Source organism: Bombina bombina, chromosome 5, assembly GCF_027579735.1.
Source record: "Bombina bombina isolate aBomBom1 chromosome 5, aBomBom1.pri, whole genome shotgun sequence".
NCBI lineage: Eukaryota > Metazoa > Chordata > Amphibia > Anura > Bombinatoridae > Bombina > Bombina bombina.
This window is the reverse complement of record NC_069503.1, coordinates 284876504-284892715: the sequence shown is the minus strand read 5'-3', so window position 1 is coordinate 284892715 and position 16212 is coordinate 284876504. Positions and strand designations below refer to the sequence as shown.

At 33.6% G+C, this 16212-nt stretch overlaps 1 protein-coding gene across 1 annotated transcript in view; it reads right to left on the bottom strand.

Moving 5' to 3' along the window:
* The window catches only part of CDK14 (cyclin dependent kinase 14), a 1122917-nt gene that overhangs the window by 295502 nt on the left and 811203 nt on the right, over positions 1–16212 (bottom strand). The gene's annotated exons all lie outside the window — the stretch shown is intronic.

The following is a 16212-nucleotide window of genomic DNA, read 5'->3' as shown; positions in this document are numbered from 1 at the left end:
GGAACAATAGAATGGTACTATAGTTAACTATTATGTAGGTAGCAATATAAATGGGTTGTTATGCCTCAAATGAGAACCAATATACACTGTATAAGAGAAAGGCCTAATTACCAAGTATACAAGTTGTACTAATATGATGTTCAAACTAGTGGCTTGATCAGCATATGTTGCTCGAGTAATATAGAGTAACAGAAAAGTAGGCTGCAAGGCCTTGTTGCAAATAAGATTGAGCGCCCTTTTATCAAATAATATTGAGTGTAAGACTTGCTGAGATCACTGGATTCAGCAACAAACGACTAATAGATGACCAGTGCTCAAGTCTGAGCTTACTGAAAATAGTAAATCAATTTGCTGATAACAGAAATAAACTGCCATTCACAGCATCCCATATATATATACTGACAATTTAGTTATAAAAATTGTTTCTAATTCTGACCAAAATTATTAGGTCATATAGTATATAGTTGCGGAGTACCATTAGTTAATGTGTATTGTCTTGCACATACATTATAAAAAGGTATTTGCTTGATTGTATAATGGCTGCTGTGATTATTAGTGTGGTTATATTATTTAAGTAGCTGCAGTACTACTAATACTGTATATTGTAGTGAGTTTATCTACTCTGCTTGTCAATATATTAAATTCACATCATAAGTGTATGATGTGCTTATCACTCGGCATTGTAGGTTAGACATATATGTTTTATGAGCCTACTCACATATCAGTGTTGTATCACTTTAATTGTAGTTATAATATTATAGGAGCGCTAAACCCAAACAGTGTTACTTTAAATAAACAGGCTAAATAGCTGCTCATAGCAATTTTGTTGCCTTTATGTTAAATTATATAGGAGCGCTTAATCCCCAAGTGAATGTCCTAGAATGTCAAGGCTACATAACTGCCCACAATACTGCTAATACATTGATGTTAAATTATGTAGGAGCGCATTCAGCACCAAGTGAATATCTTTGAATATAAAGGTTAAATTGCTGCCCACAACAGATCTCTTATATGGTGTTAAGTTAAATTACTACAAGTTAGTTAAGTATCCTGGGTACTGAGATATCTGATTGGAGCATATCGTGTCTGCTTGTTATTACGAGTTCCTTACAAAATTATCCCATACGTTTGTTATGGTTGAGATACTCGCTATATGCTCACTCTTCAAATGCCCATACTATACCGCTTTGATTATACTTAGAATAATTGGAGGCGCTTAGATCTCTAAAAAATATCTTAAGTACCAAGGCTTAATAAATACCCAATGATTATGTTGCGTTTAATCTAAATTGTTACCAGTTATAACAATATCAAATGCACTGTAACAACTAAATCAAGCGTACCGTATCTGCTAAGTGCTCCGAGTTACTTTAGTTTGTACTCTGGATGCTTGTTAATATTAGATTATCCGCTATTTGCTTAGTGCAAGAGAGTTTTCAATTGCCATTTATGTTCAAATAACCCATATATTACTGCCAGCAAGTATGAACTTTAAAATAAAAGTAGAGCTCCAATTAGCTCCCTCTCCTCCCTTGACATGTTTTGCCTGGTTTCCGGCTTTATCAAAAGGCGAGGCGCCATGGACACGGCGGCTTTTTATGACTCTCACTCCGCCTCCTTCATTAACGTATGGCCAATCAGGGCCCTCCAAAATCGGGCTATTTTGAAAACAACAGAAGTATAGGATACACGTATGAGTGTACCTGTTTGAGATGGATTGCACGATTTTTCATTGTTAAATGCTATATTTGTGAATGAGCATATTTTGTTGGTTTACATGTTACATTTCTAAGATTGTTTAAACGGTTGATAGGATAATATTACAATTTTATTTTAGGAATGAATATAAAGATGTTAAGATTTAAAGTGATATGATTACAAGTTAGTGATCTCTTAGGGTGCGTGAAAGTGGTATTCAATGTGGGCACTAAATCATGCCTGAAAATAAGTGAACCTACACTTATCTTAGTGTGGATTATGAATATGTAATATATTCTTAATTAATAATTTCAAAGATAATTCATAGTGTTGGAACATTTAGTCCTGGATCATATATGACACCTTAGTTGTAAATAATTTATTTTTATTAAATAATTTAAATTATGTGTATATGGTGTTAATGTGTGCTAAACGCATGTTATAGTAAATAACTTATAAATATAATAAATATAAATGCGACAATAATGTGAAAACAAAAAACAAAAAGAGAATTGGGAAATTAAGTAGAGTGACCTGGAGAATATAAGGGGGCCTATCTATCAAGCTCTGAAAGGAGCTTGATGGCCCGTGTTCACAAAGACCGCTGCTCCATAACCTGTCCGCCTGCTCTGAGCAGGCGGACAGACATCACCCGAAATCAACCCGATCGAGTACGATCGGGTTGATTGACACCTTCCTGCTGGCGGCCGATTGGCCGGGAGTCTGCAGGGGGCGGCGTTGCACCAGCAGCTCTTGTGAGCTGCTGGCGCAATGCTGAATACGGAGAGTGTATTGCTCTCTGTATTCAGCGAGGTCTTGCGGACCTGATCCGCAGTGTCGGATCAGGTCCGCAAGACCTTTCTTAAATAGGGGCCAAGGTCTCAACTGATTAAAGTGTTGTCTTAACCATTAAAATAACTCTGATGATATATTAGAAATATATATAAGTTTTTATAAATATGTAAAGAAATTATTATGTTCATTTAATCCATTAGGTTGAAGGGAATTTAAAAGGTAAATCCAGCGACTTTCCGCTTGTAGAAGAAACTGTTCAATGTCTCCTCCTCTGATTCCTAATCTCACTGTTTGTATTCCAAAACAGCGAAATTCAGAGGCATTGGCTGAATGTCTTTTCAGAAAATGTGATGCAACAGTTGTTATGATTTTTCTCGCTTTCAGATCCTTTTCAGCGTTTCTGATATTGTTTAAGTGTTCCAACATGCAGACCCTCAGTTTACGTGAGGTCATACCAACATAAATTCATTTGCAGTTACATGTAATTCCATAGATTACAGATTCTGTATTACAGTTAATGTGAGAATTAATAGTGTGTATTTTGTTGAACCTATCTGAGATAGATTTAAGTGGTAAAAGGTGTTTGCAGATTGAACAGTTTCTGCATTTGAAATTGCCACATGCAATGGGGTTCAATTTGCGTTTTTTCTTTTCAAAATGGCTAGGACATGAAAATGCAAATTAATTTATGTTGGTATGACCTCACGTAAACTGAGGGTCCGCATGTCTGAGCGAAGTGGTGCATTATCTGACAAAAAATGCAGGTGTGACAATATTTATAATAATAATATATATATATATACACACACATATGTATTTATATATGTCTATATGTGTATTAAAGGGACATGAAACCCAAAAAAAATTCTTTCATGATTCAGATAGAGAATACAATTCTAAACAACTTTCCAATTTACTTCTATTTTTAAACAAGCTTCCTTCTCTTGTTATTTGCTGAAAGGTTTATCTAGGCAAGTTCATGAGCAGCAGAGAACCTAGGTTCTAGCTGTTGATTGGTGGCTGCATATATATATTGAATGTGATTGGCTCACCCAGTTGTTCAGTTAGAAACTAGTAGTGCATTGCTGTTCCTTCAACAAATGATACAAAGAGACTGAAAAAGATTAGATAATAGAAGTAAATAAGAAAGTTGTTTAAAATTGTATTCTCTATCTGAATCATGAAAGAAAAATTTTGGGTTTCATGTCCCTTTAAGTGCATTTACAAATACATAAAAACATATGTACACATATAAAGATATATATATATATATATATATATATATATATATATATATATATATATATATATATATACACACACACACATACACACATATACACAGTATTATTATGAGTGTAATTGTTCTTTTAAATGTATCTCTGATGCGTTTTGTGCAACTTTTTCGTCTCGCATAACAGTTAACCAGAGCTCTGAAGTTGCGCTATCCTGGCGTGTTTAATTCAATTGCGCTCATTCAAACATGTTTACTTTCAACTTGTAATACGCGCGCTACTTCCAATGCTCACAAAGAGCCACAATAAACTCCTTTTTGCTTGGAGGCAAAAGGAGTTAATTGTGCCATTCATAATATAGCCCTTGCAGTTCTCACTGATTTATCTCACCAAATGTATGATGGCAAGTTTGTCTCAAAATACACAATATACTTATTGCAATGACATGTATGCTAAATTAGAACTGAATACAAGTTAAAATACACTAAAAACACAGCAATTTAATTTAAGAAATCTGTTAATTCCAAGTGCACCAAGTTAAAGGGACATAAAACCCCACATTTTTCTTAGATAACACATACAATTTTAACAACTTTCCAATATACTTTTCTTATCAAATTTTCTTAGCTTTCTTGTTATCCTTTGTTGAAAAGCAGGAAGGTAAGTTCTTGCGTGTGCATGTGTCTGCAACACTATATGGCAGCAGTTTAGCAATAATGTTATACATTAGCAAGAGCACTAGATGGCAGCAGTATTTCCTGTCATGAAGTGCTAAGACATATGCATGCTACCTATCTAGATATCTCTTCAACAGAGAATAAAATGAGAATGAAGAAAATTTGAAAATAGAAGTAAACTGGAAACTTTTTTAAAATGTCATTCTCTATCTGAATCATGAAACAAAAAAATAGGTTTCATGTCCCTTTAAACAAGCTTTCCCCTGCAAGAGTTTGCATGACCGGTCAGTTTATTCCTTTTTATGCAAGGGAACTCTCCACTAACTAGAAATTCCAGGTTCAGCTCCATTAAAAAATAAAATAAAAAAATGTAGTAAGGTCTAATCCATGCTGGCAAACAACAGCATTGTAACCCATAGGTTCCCATTACTACAATGGTTTAGTGCATTCTATACAAAGTATAGGTGGTTACTATCTGATGGTTATCTGACCCTAATGCCTTGCAATATGTAGTTCTCCATGTGTGCTGCTTGCAGCTACTGATAGCTCAATGCATGGAATCCTCACTGTTTAACCATCAGAATTCTACAGAAGGATTCAAACTCAGATAAATAACATATGAGATTGATAAATTTCAGTAAACCAATGCTTGTTTTAAATTTAAATACATTTTAACAGAAAAAAAAAATTTAAATGCAATTTAACATGATTCCTTATAAAAGCCAACATAATGCTCAGAAATGTTAAACAATTGGAAATGTCTTGTAGCAATGAAGTAAAAGTTCAAATTATTTTTTGATAAATACAAGTTCTCCTATAAAAGACATACACCTAATTATTACAATAAATAAAATATAGTTTTAAATCATTATGGATATTAACACATGATAAAAAGAAGAGCTTAAAGGGTTCTATACTGAAGATTAGTGGTGAGTATTGTCTTTTTCAGTGAAGCAGACTAGACATCATAGTTGGCTCAGACTGATCCTGGCCCAGGGGTGATGGCAAAACACAAACGAAGATTAGAATGATCTGCAAACCAGTTCCATAGTGCAACAAAGGAGGCATTTATACCAGCTACTGCATCACTTGGCTATATATATATATATATATATATATATATATATATATATATATATATATATATATATATATATATATATATATATATATATATATATATATATATATATATATATGTATATATATATATACACACATACATACATATAGATATATATTTATATATATATTCTGAAGACAAAAAACATAAAGGGCCATAATAGTAAAATAATTACATGAATATATAGGTTAAAAGGGAGATAAGCCACTTATATATTAATTAATTCAGACCTAAGTACAAAATTAGACTCAGATAAGAGAACCTTATACGAAGGTAACGAAGTGCAGACCCTTAAAGTTAATATAAAGACACAGTATACAGAGAGAAGGGTTGTAACCTACAATAAGGTAACTACCAACAAGACACGGATTTCAGCACAACATTTTTATTGTGAGCAAAGGCAAATGTCACCATAATTGGTGGGGTATAGTGTTTCCCAAATCCTGCATTCACATATCAGGCAGAGTATTTTACAAGCCCATGAAAGACAAAATGAACCAAAAAATAGTACACAGAGGTTAAATGCCTTTTAAAACAGACTAAGATGTCACTTATAAAGCAAACCAAATGAACACATCTTGCTCTATTACCTAAACAAAACAGAACAGACAACACCTCCACTAGAGGATGGTTACGCTCTGAGGGCAAAATTCGACCATCATAGTGATCCGTGAGGATCTATGTCTGTAAAGTTTCACTAGTTTAATATCTTAAGCAGTATATAATGCCTAGCTACACATCAATCAATTGCAGGCAAAATATAAACATTGTGCACAACACATATAGGTTATTAATACACAAGTGACCCAATGGTCTAAATAAGACAACACAGACTAAGGGAATGTATACAACTCCTATTTCAGCGGGCACCACTATTCCATTATAGTTTAGGTGTCATGAAATACAATGTAGCAACAGGTTCTATGTATACAATCCAAAACGAGTGTAAATGTGTCTTTACAGCATAAGTAAATTAAATAGTGCGTGTTAATAAGGATACAAATAGTAATAACTGCTGCAAGTGAAAGAGCAGTTCATACACTCTATTAGAGAGTATTAGCGGACTAGTAGCAAATAAAGTCCCATAGATTTTCATGTGTTCAAATAAGTTTTCATAGGGTCAAATTATGGCTTTTTAACACATAATGTCCATTGACGAATGGTAGAAGTTAAATCAATTATGCCAAGAATACAACCGTTCAGGCGATTTTCCTCCTTCGTGGTGCCGAATCCAAGCTCCAAAAGATTTTATTTGGCAAGTTGGTGCATCCACAGATAGGCAGGCATTAGGCCAATGGAGATCCACTTTGTGTTAGTGCAAATAACGTGGTGTTAGAGACGCCAATGCGGTCTGCAAGCAAACACATCCTCCTCCAGGTACGTCACTGCCGACGCGCAGTCGGAGTTTACTTGCTACTAGTCCGCTAATACTCTCTAATAGAGTGTATGAACTGCTCTTTCACTTGCAGCAGTTATTACTATTTGTATCCTTATTAGCTGCAACACGCACTATTTAATTTACTTATGCTGTAAAGACACATTTACACTCGTTTTGGATTGTATACATAGAACCTGTTGCTACATTGTATTTCATGACACCTAAACTATAATGGAATAGTGGTGCCCGCTGAAATAGGAGTTGTATACATTCCCTTAGTCTGTGTTGTCTTATTTAGACCATTGGGTCACTTGTGTATTAATAACCTATATGTGTTGTGCACAATGTTTATATTTTGCCTGCAATTGATTGATGTGTAGCTAGGCATTATATACTGCTTAAGATATTAAAATAGTGAAACTTTACAGACATAGATCCTCACAAATCACTATGATGGTCGAATTTTGCGCTCAGAGCGTAACCATTCTCTAGTGGAGGTGTTGTCTGTTCTGTTTTGTTTAGGTAATAGAGCAAGATGTGTTCATTTGGTTTGCTTTATAAGTGACATCTTAGTCTGTTTTAAAAGGCATTTAACCTCTGTGTACTATTTTTTGGTTCATTTTGTCTTTCATGGGCTTGTAAAATACTCTGCCTGATATGTGAGTGCAGGATTTGGGAAACACTATACCCCACCAATTATGGTGACATTTGCTTTTGCTCACAATAAACATGTTCTGCTGAAATCCCTGTCTTGTTGGTAGTTACCTTGTTTTAGGTTACAACCCTTCTCTCTGTATACTGTGTCTTTAAAATAATTACATGACCTAATACGCTAGAACATGTAATTTTAAGAACATTTGTGTGTGTTTAATTCACACAAAGGGGTTACACACACAGTAGAAGTGCCCCTCAGAACTCTCAGAGCACTACTGGCCCAAGCAGAAATTACAGTTGAACCAATTAGCAGCACTAGCACTGCTAATTGGATGAGCAGCAGGTTCCGCTTGGGACCAGCAGTGCTCCGCGATCCGAGCGGCACTTCTACTGTGTGTTTAATGAGTTTGCAGGGGTTAAACACAAAGCAGTGTAGGGTTAATAGTCTTAAAATTACATGCTCTACCGAATTAGAGGATATATGGTTTTTTTTACTATTACGACCCTTCATTTAACAGCATAATCTTGTAAATGTATTTTTTTTCGAGGGAGGGGTCTTAGAGTTTCAAATGCAGAGTCTATTTTCACAGCTAAGTTGTTTTTGCTGACTTCATATAAAAGATTTCTCCTTTGCCTCTCTCTATTCAAAATACATTTTTTTCACACATGAATAACTTTCAAAATACTGAAGCAACTGAAAATTGATATTAAATATAGAATTGCCATTTGAAATGAACTGTAGCTACACTACTTTGGGTCCATAATACCAGTCAACATGTATCAAGAATATGGTGGTCCATAGTAAAACTGCTTAATATTTGGCCACTTTAAAACAAATGTTATGATTTAATTTGCAATGACAAGCGCTGAAACCATAAAGATATCTAAAAATCCTACTAAGTGGTTAGGGGTTATTTTCTTCTCTAATTCAGTGTGGGAGGCGGGAAATTTGTTGAGAAAGTACAATTCGCTTGGTTAGAACGAATAGTCCTGTGAACATACATTTTGGACAATTGAATGTTGATAAAAATTAAAATACATGAAAATTTAGTAATTAAATGTTATTTCCTGTTTTCGAATGTTACTTTTGTTTTCAAATGTTCATAATTAGATCCAATATCCACATTTGAAATTTCTAATGTAACATTCGATTTAACATATACTATTCAGAAGTTCAATACCTCTTGTGGTAGGTAATTTAGTAAATTGATTCATAATAGAAACAAATATATCAATTAAAATTTTTGTATTTCGAATATTGCATAATACGGATATTACATTTAAAGAGAGGATTAGAAATACAATTGCAAATATATTATATAAAAAATTCTCTACTTCGAATTAGAAAAATTCAAATTGAATACTACATTTACAGTTAGCATTAGAAATACTATTACATTAAACCAATGTTAGAATGTTGTACAAACATTCAAAATTCAAAACGAACAAACTAATGTGTTAAAATTCCCTTTATTTTTCAAATGTTGCAAAACATTCGCCTATCCCTCCTTTACAGAAGAGCCTATTTTACCATTATAAAATCCTAACTACACATTAAAATCCATGAGCATGTGTATTTGCCAAATTTTCAAATAAATAGAGCCATTTATAGGGGCCGATTTATTATCTGGCAGACATGATACGCTGTAATGTATCATGTCCACCAGACATCGTTGAATGCCAACAGCATATGCTGTTCTAGTGAACTGCTTGTACAATGCCGCCCCTTGCAGATTCACAGCCAATTGGCCGCTAGCAGGGAGTGTCAATCAACCCGATCGTACACGATCGGATGGATTGATGTCCACAGCCTCAGAGGCAACGGACCAGTTAAGGAGCAACGGTCTTAAGACCGCTGCTTCTTCACTGCTGTTTCCGTCGAGCCTGAAGGCTCGCTTGGAAACAGGGGCCATTCGACCCTTGATAAATCGGCCCCATAGTGTGTATTGTTAAAAACCGAGATGTTTAAGAGAACAATTTTCAGTGCTTGAAGAGTATTTCCCTATGACATCACATAGAATATTGATATCAGACATTAAATTATAAATGCATGGTAAAATAGACTATGCATGAGGGGGACCCTGTCTAATGTCACTGTCCCATTTCAACAGTGCACTTGTATAAGTATGTAGCTGGAACGGTTACTAAAATTAGATGCACAAATCTTTTTGGGGGAGCAGATGTTGAGTAGAAAACCTACTTTGTAGTTAGACTAAGCAAAACAAATTTGACTTTGTTATACATTTTAAACAATTTAGCAATGAAATGCCACTTTATACAACACAACTGTGATTGGGCAACAATATAAAATGTCACCCAAAACAGAGCCTAGCTGTCAAGATTATTATCCCTCCTTACCCAGAAAACTCCTTTATTGACAGGTTAGAAAAAAGGAGCTACCAACGGTCAGGTAAATACAGATTTAGTTTTAAAACCTAATAATCTATCTATCTATTTATCTATCTATCTATCTATCAACTGGGGTGTACAACAACCAGGGAAGACCTATTTCTTTGTGCTTGGAGGCTACATAGAAAAGATAAACACAAAGCTGACATACAAAAAATATGAAATAGAAAGAAGTAGTTAAGGTACAGGTTCAGTAGCAGATACACTTGGCCTTAGATTAGTTTGCACACTTAGGAGGAAAGATGGAGAAAATAACTGATATTAATAAGTATGGGGGGGGATGTCAGAGGAAGAGGTTTCAGATACTGATGTCTAATGAGTGTAGGAAAGGTATTTCCCTAATACTACTGGTTCGTCTGAATCTAAATAAAAACTGGGGTTAATTGCATCAATAATTCTCTTATATTGTGCAACAAACACACTGTAATAAGAAAATCAGACTTAAATAGGTCAGTAACAAAATCTTGGGGTGAAAAAAAGCATTTCTTGGAAAGAAAAAAAAAATCTAACTACTCGCACTTAAATGGTTAAACTGAGCAACCCAGATTGTTACAGAAACAACCATATATATTTATTTATGCCAATAAAACCGTTGTTCTCACAGCAATTTCCTACAACTTGAACACATTTTAAATAATATTGCAAAATGTCATTCTTCAAATAAACGTTAAAAATAATCAGAGGTTTTATATTTAAAAAAAAAAAGAGAAAAATATTTGTTCAAAGTCCAAATAACATTTCTTTCCTTCAGAGCTCACGCTTTGTTGCAGCCTAAATATACCAGCTGGAAGACTTATGGGTGCCCATAATTGGATATTGCAGTCATATCTTCATTGTTAGTGTAACTATAACTGTGAGACATGAGAATAAACAGGTTCTCGTGTTCTTTTTAGAACAAGTTATGACAAGTGTAAGGCTGAATAGGCACATATTGTGCTCTAATGACACAAGGCATGCTGGCTTTAGCCACACCATTTTCCAATGTGAATACTGCACTGTTAAATAGACCATAGAATATCTCAATTTAACTGTCACCATACAAAGCCTTTAGCTTCATGAGTAATACAAATGGACAATAAATTTACTCTCTTTATTTAAACCTTACCAAGACTGAAAAGAACAATAAAAAGCCAGTTGGTAGTTCTTATCATTTTAAACTTTTTTTTTTTTTTACTTTTATTCTTTATTTCAGATCTAGGCAGTTCAGTCAATTATAAGTAGAATTGAATAAATTGGGATATTAATTCATACCTATTTAGTAATAAATTATTAATAATGTATTGGATCCCAATTTAAAAAAAAAACATTTATTAAATCACTAGGTTTGAAGTGATAACTTGCTGTTAGGAAAACTACATTTCTAAATGGACAGTTCATAAGGGAGCTACTAATGCGGTAAAAGGAAGAAGAAAAAAAAACAAACAGGCAAATATTAATTTCCCCAAACATACATTTTACTGTCTCTGTTGACTAACAAAAATATTTGCTCTTTCTACTTCTGGACCAACATACATAAAACTAAGGATCCAGCAAATCATTTGTTTTTTGGGAGTCTTTTCTTATGCACAAATAAATACTGAATACTTGCAAATGTGTAAGTAGAAATACACTATATGGCCAGAGGTATGAGAACAAACAGCATTATAAACCTAATAAAATATTCACACAACACAGAATATATAATTAAACTAAGTTAAATGAACAAAAACATTTGCTAAACAGCATTATAAACCTAATAAAATAATCACACAACACAGACTTCACTTGCATTTTTCTGCAAACAGTACTTTCTATGCATTCCAATCTGGACTGAATTATAGGCAGGAAGATCTTGTTCCTTTGAAATCTGCTTGATAGCTCAGGTCTGGTTAAACTGATTAATTTCAGCTTGCTTGGCTTTGCTGCAACACAAGCGGACAGCTCCACCTACTGGCTATTTTAATAAATGCACTGCTTCTCAATGCTTTTCAATAGCAGTCACATGACAGAAAAAAAGGTTGTTATTCTGAAACGGTGTAAATTGAACCGTTGTAAAACGAGGGCCACCTGTATATATATATATATATATATATATATATATATATATATATATATATAAATATAAAGATTTTTTTAAATATAATTTTTTTTTGTGTAAACAATTATTGATGAGAACTAATACTATTAGTATTAGTATTTGGCATGTGACATTTATTTACCGATAGTTACGTCTCTCAGCTATTCCACACTACTGCAAGAATATATTTGTAACCTTTCTCTGTGTGTTTTATAGAAGAAAGGTCTGCACTTTAAACTTCGTCTACACTGTAGATCTTCGCTGGATAAAGTGAACTTAAATGTAAGTACGGATATATGCTTAAGCGCTAAAGGGGGAACGCCCTTTATACCAACGAACAGATTTGTATACATTACATCTGACTCTTAAGGAACTTTTATTCTTTTTATATGATCAAATGTTACAAACCGATCAATTGTTTTAAACTGTATTCATTGTATCATGTTTTAGTTGTATCAACTGTATTTATTTAATAGCATATTTCCAGTGCGGCCGCTTTTTGTTTGTTGTTTTTTGGTTTTGTATTTTTAGTATCTCTGTTAAAATAAATATTTTTAACTACAGATCCTGTAAGACTTTTCACTCTCATAAGAGGACACATGTATTGAAATCTGGTATTTTACCATAACACTACTTATTCAATTATATAATAGCGCCATTTATTAAGTATATTTCTCTAGTTTTATCTAAAGCCTTCTGTCGTCGCATTTATGAGCTTATGTTAGAGTCGATTATGACTTTTTAAATTATCACAGGTTAAATAAACACCCCCCCCCCACTATAAATATATTATATATTTATTTATTATCACATATTTTTTTAAATCCTATGGACTTTGATTGAGTGCTCATAAATATATGTCACATACCAAATACTAATAGTATTAGTTATCACCAATAATTGTTTACACAAGAAAAACATTTATATTTAAAAAAATCTTTATATTTATATTTGTATTTATATTTATTTTTATATTTTTCACATCCACCTTTAGCATTTTTTGTGCAATCTATATCCCTTTTTGTTTTTTAACTATATTATTTCAAGGGATTTCTGGGAGTCTCTTTTTAGATTGTTTGTGTGGCTCTCTGCGCTGATCAAATCACACATTTTTTACTAGCTATTGAGTTCAGTTGTTTCAGCCACACCCTTTGCTAACAGGTGTACAACATCCAGCACATAGCCATACAATTTCCATAGACAAATATTGGCAGTACAATGGGCCGTACTGAAAAGCTCAGTGACTTTAAAGGACCACGCAGTAGAATAGCATAAATAATAAATTCATAAGAAACAGACCATGTAAAAGCACTTAGTTTAATATTTAAATGACAGTAGTTTTCTTTTCTCACAAATGTCAGTTAGTTGCGTTTTCCTTCCTAATGCATCATGTGAGGGCCATCAGCCAATCACAAAATGCATAGATGTATATCATGTAAATCTTGCACATGCTCAGTAGGAGCTGGTGCCTCAGAAAGTGTGCATATAAATAGATTGTGCACATTTAGATAATTGAAGTGAATTGAAAGTTTTTTTTAACAAATTGTGTGCTCTAGCTGAATCATGAAAGCTTAATTTTGACTTAACTGTACCTTTAAATGTTGTACTTTTATAAAATGCAACCTTTGCAAGAAGAAGTTTCTGCCCTACTAGATCTGCCCCAGTAAGTGCTATTATTGTTAAGCGGAAGAGCCTAGGAGCAACAACGGTCCAGCCACAAAGTGGCAAACAATGCAAACTCGCAGAGTGGGACTGTTGAGTGCTGAAGAGCATAAAAATCACCTATCATCTGTTGTATCACTCACTATAGAGTTCTACACTGCCTCTGGAAGCCACATCAACACAAGAACTGTGTGTCGGGAGCTTTATGAAATGGTTTTCCAAGGCTGAGCAGCAACGAACCCCACATCAACATGCACAATGAAAGGTGTCGGCTGGAGTTGTGTATAGCACACCCCCACTGGAGCAGTATAAACATGTTCTCAGAAGTGATGAATCAGGCTTCACAATCTGGCAGTACAATGGAAGAATCTGGATGTGGTGGATGCCAAGAGAACGCTATCTACCAGAATGCATTGCGTCTGCTGTAAATTTTGGTGGAGGAGAGATAATGCTCTACATCAATATATAAAAATAACTATTGCAATACTGTTTTAGAAATATAAATGTCAGTTCTGAAAGCTGAATCTGTCTCCAAATGACTGATCAGTAAAAAAACACTTACTATGACCAGGAATTAAAAACAAGGGTCATAGTAAATAAAGCTTAACCTGAACCATAGGTGTTCTAAATAAGGATATGTGGAAATCAAAGGTTTAATAAAAATGATTTACCATAATTCTTATCCTCATGCAATGTTCTTTATAATCCCCACACTCCCCATAGGTGCATTTAGTTAGCATGTTCCTAGTCACTCAATTTTCACTAGGCATGGGGGAAAAATCATTGTGCAATTCACTATCGCTATTATATCCAGTTATGAAAAGAGCCAAATGATGCTACCTGCAGACAAATTTTCTCCCATGCCTAATATTGACCTGCAATAGTGGTCTCAGGCCTGTTTCTCTGGTGGTATAGTAGTCATTTTTGCTGGCTTTCCCTCCACAGATCAAAATGCTGATATAAGACATTAAAGGGGTATAAAAGGTAGGCTAACACACATGTGGCAATTACTAAGTATACTCTGTGCAGGCCTTCCAATCAGTTCACATGCCCTAATATAGGACTAAAATAAAGCAGCTTTTCTCCAATGTTAGGGTACTATTTAAAAACACATAGCTAGTCTTTTATCTTACTTGCTGCATGTTCAGAATTTAAGTAACCATCATGCACCTGAGAAAGCTGATGGGCAGTTTTCTAAGCAACTGATATGACCCAGCCTGTTTCTGTTGCACCACACAGGTACTCACCCAGTTGTGAGCATTTGGTTTTCTTTCATTTGGCTGTTATGGCACCCGAATATACCTTTTGTCTTTGTTTTAGTGATTCTACAGAGCCAATGGGCAGTTTGCTCAGCAACTGAGAGATCCTAGCATGCTCCTAAAGCAAAACAGAGGTGTTTTCCTTATTTTAATGGCCTACTCCTGTGTCCAGTGAATACAGCCAGTTTGTGAAAGTGCTGCTATCATTTCATGGTCACAGATGACGGTGTGAGCCGAAACGCGTCTGACACCTTTTTCCTCTGCACATAGTTTTATTTTTTGTTCATATATCAGTTCAATGACTAATATATGGCGTAACTTTGCTTTTACCCTTGCTCAGTTTTTTTTCTCCTATCATTTCATGGTGCCTGGAAGTTTACAATATTGAAGAACCTTCTGCCATTTTTTTTATTGTGTTTATATAGACCCCTTGTGAAACTTCCTCCTATTCAGGGTATTTAGTTATATAAATCTGATACTTAATCCAATTTTAATTGATAAATAAAAAACAATTATAATTTATCATCATCATGCATTGCTATATATATATATATATATATATATATATATATATATATATATATATATATATATATATAGAGAGAGAGAGAGAGAGAGAGAGAGATACATATATAATAAATATATATATATATATATATATATATATAGAGAGAGAGAGAGATATACATATATAATATATATATATATATATATATATATATATACATACAGTATTTACATACAGTAATCCACTGAATCTTAGTACTCATGATGATTCATCCAACACCCTGAAACATCATTAAATACATAAGATTAACAAGTCCTTTGAGTGCTATCCTTTGGAAGTAATATATATATATATATATATATATATATATATATATATATATATATATATATATATATATATATATAAATATCTATATATCTATATGGGTGGGTGTATATATATATATATATATTATTTTTTTAATGTATTATTAATGCATGCATTGCACAGATTATTTCAATATAATCCCTGATAATAGGTATGTTTTGAAATGTGGTGTAAATGATAGAAATGCTGATTATTAGAAAACACACAATATAGAATATTATTTAGCTCAGCCAATGCATTTTCTCTATAATACATTTACAAGGTTGTTTTTTAATATGTCCTTATGCAGGAACAAAGTGAGTAAATCCACCACACATCCTTTTACAGCTCCTTATCATTTAATGCTTTGCAATTAATTTCTTATCTTTAACCACTGTTTAATATGCTGA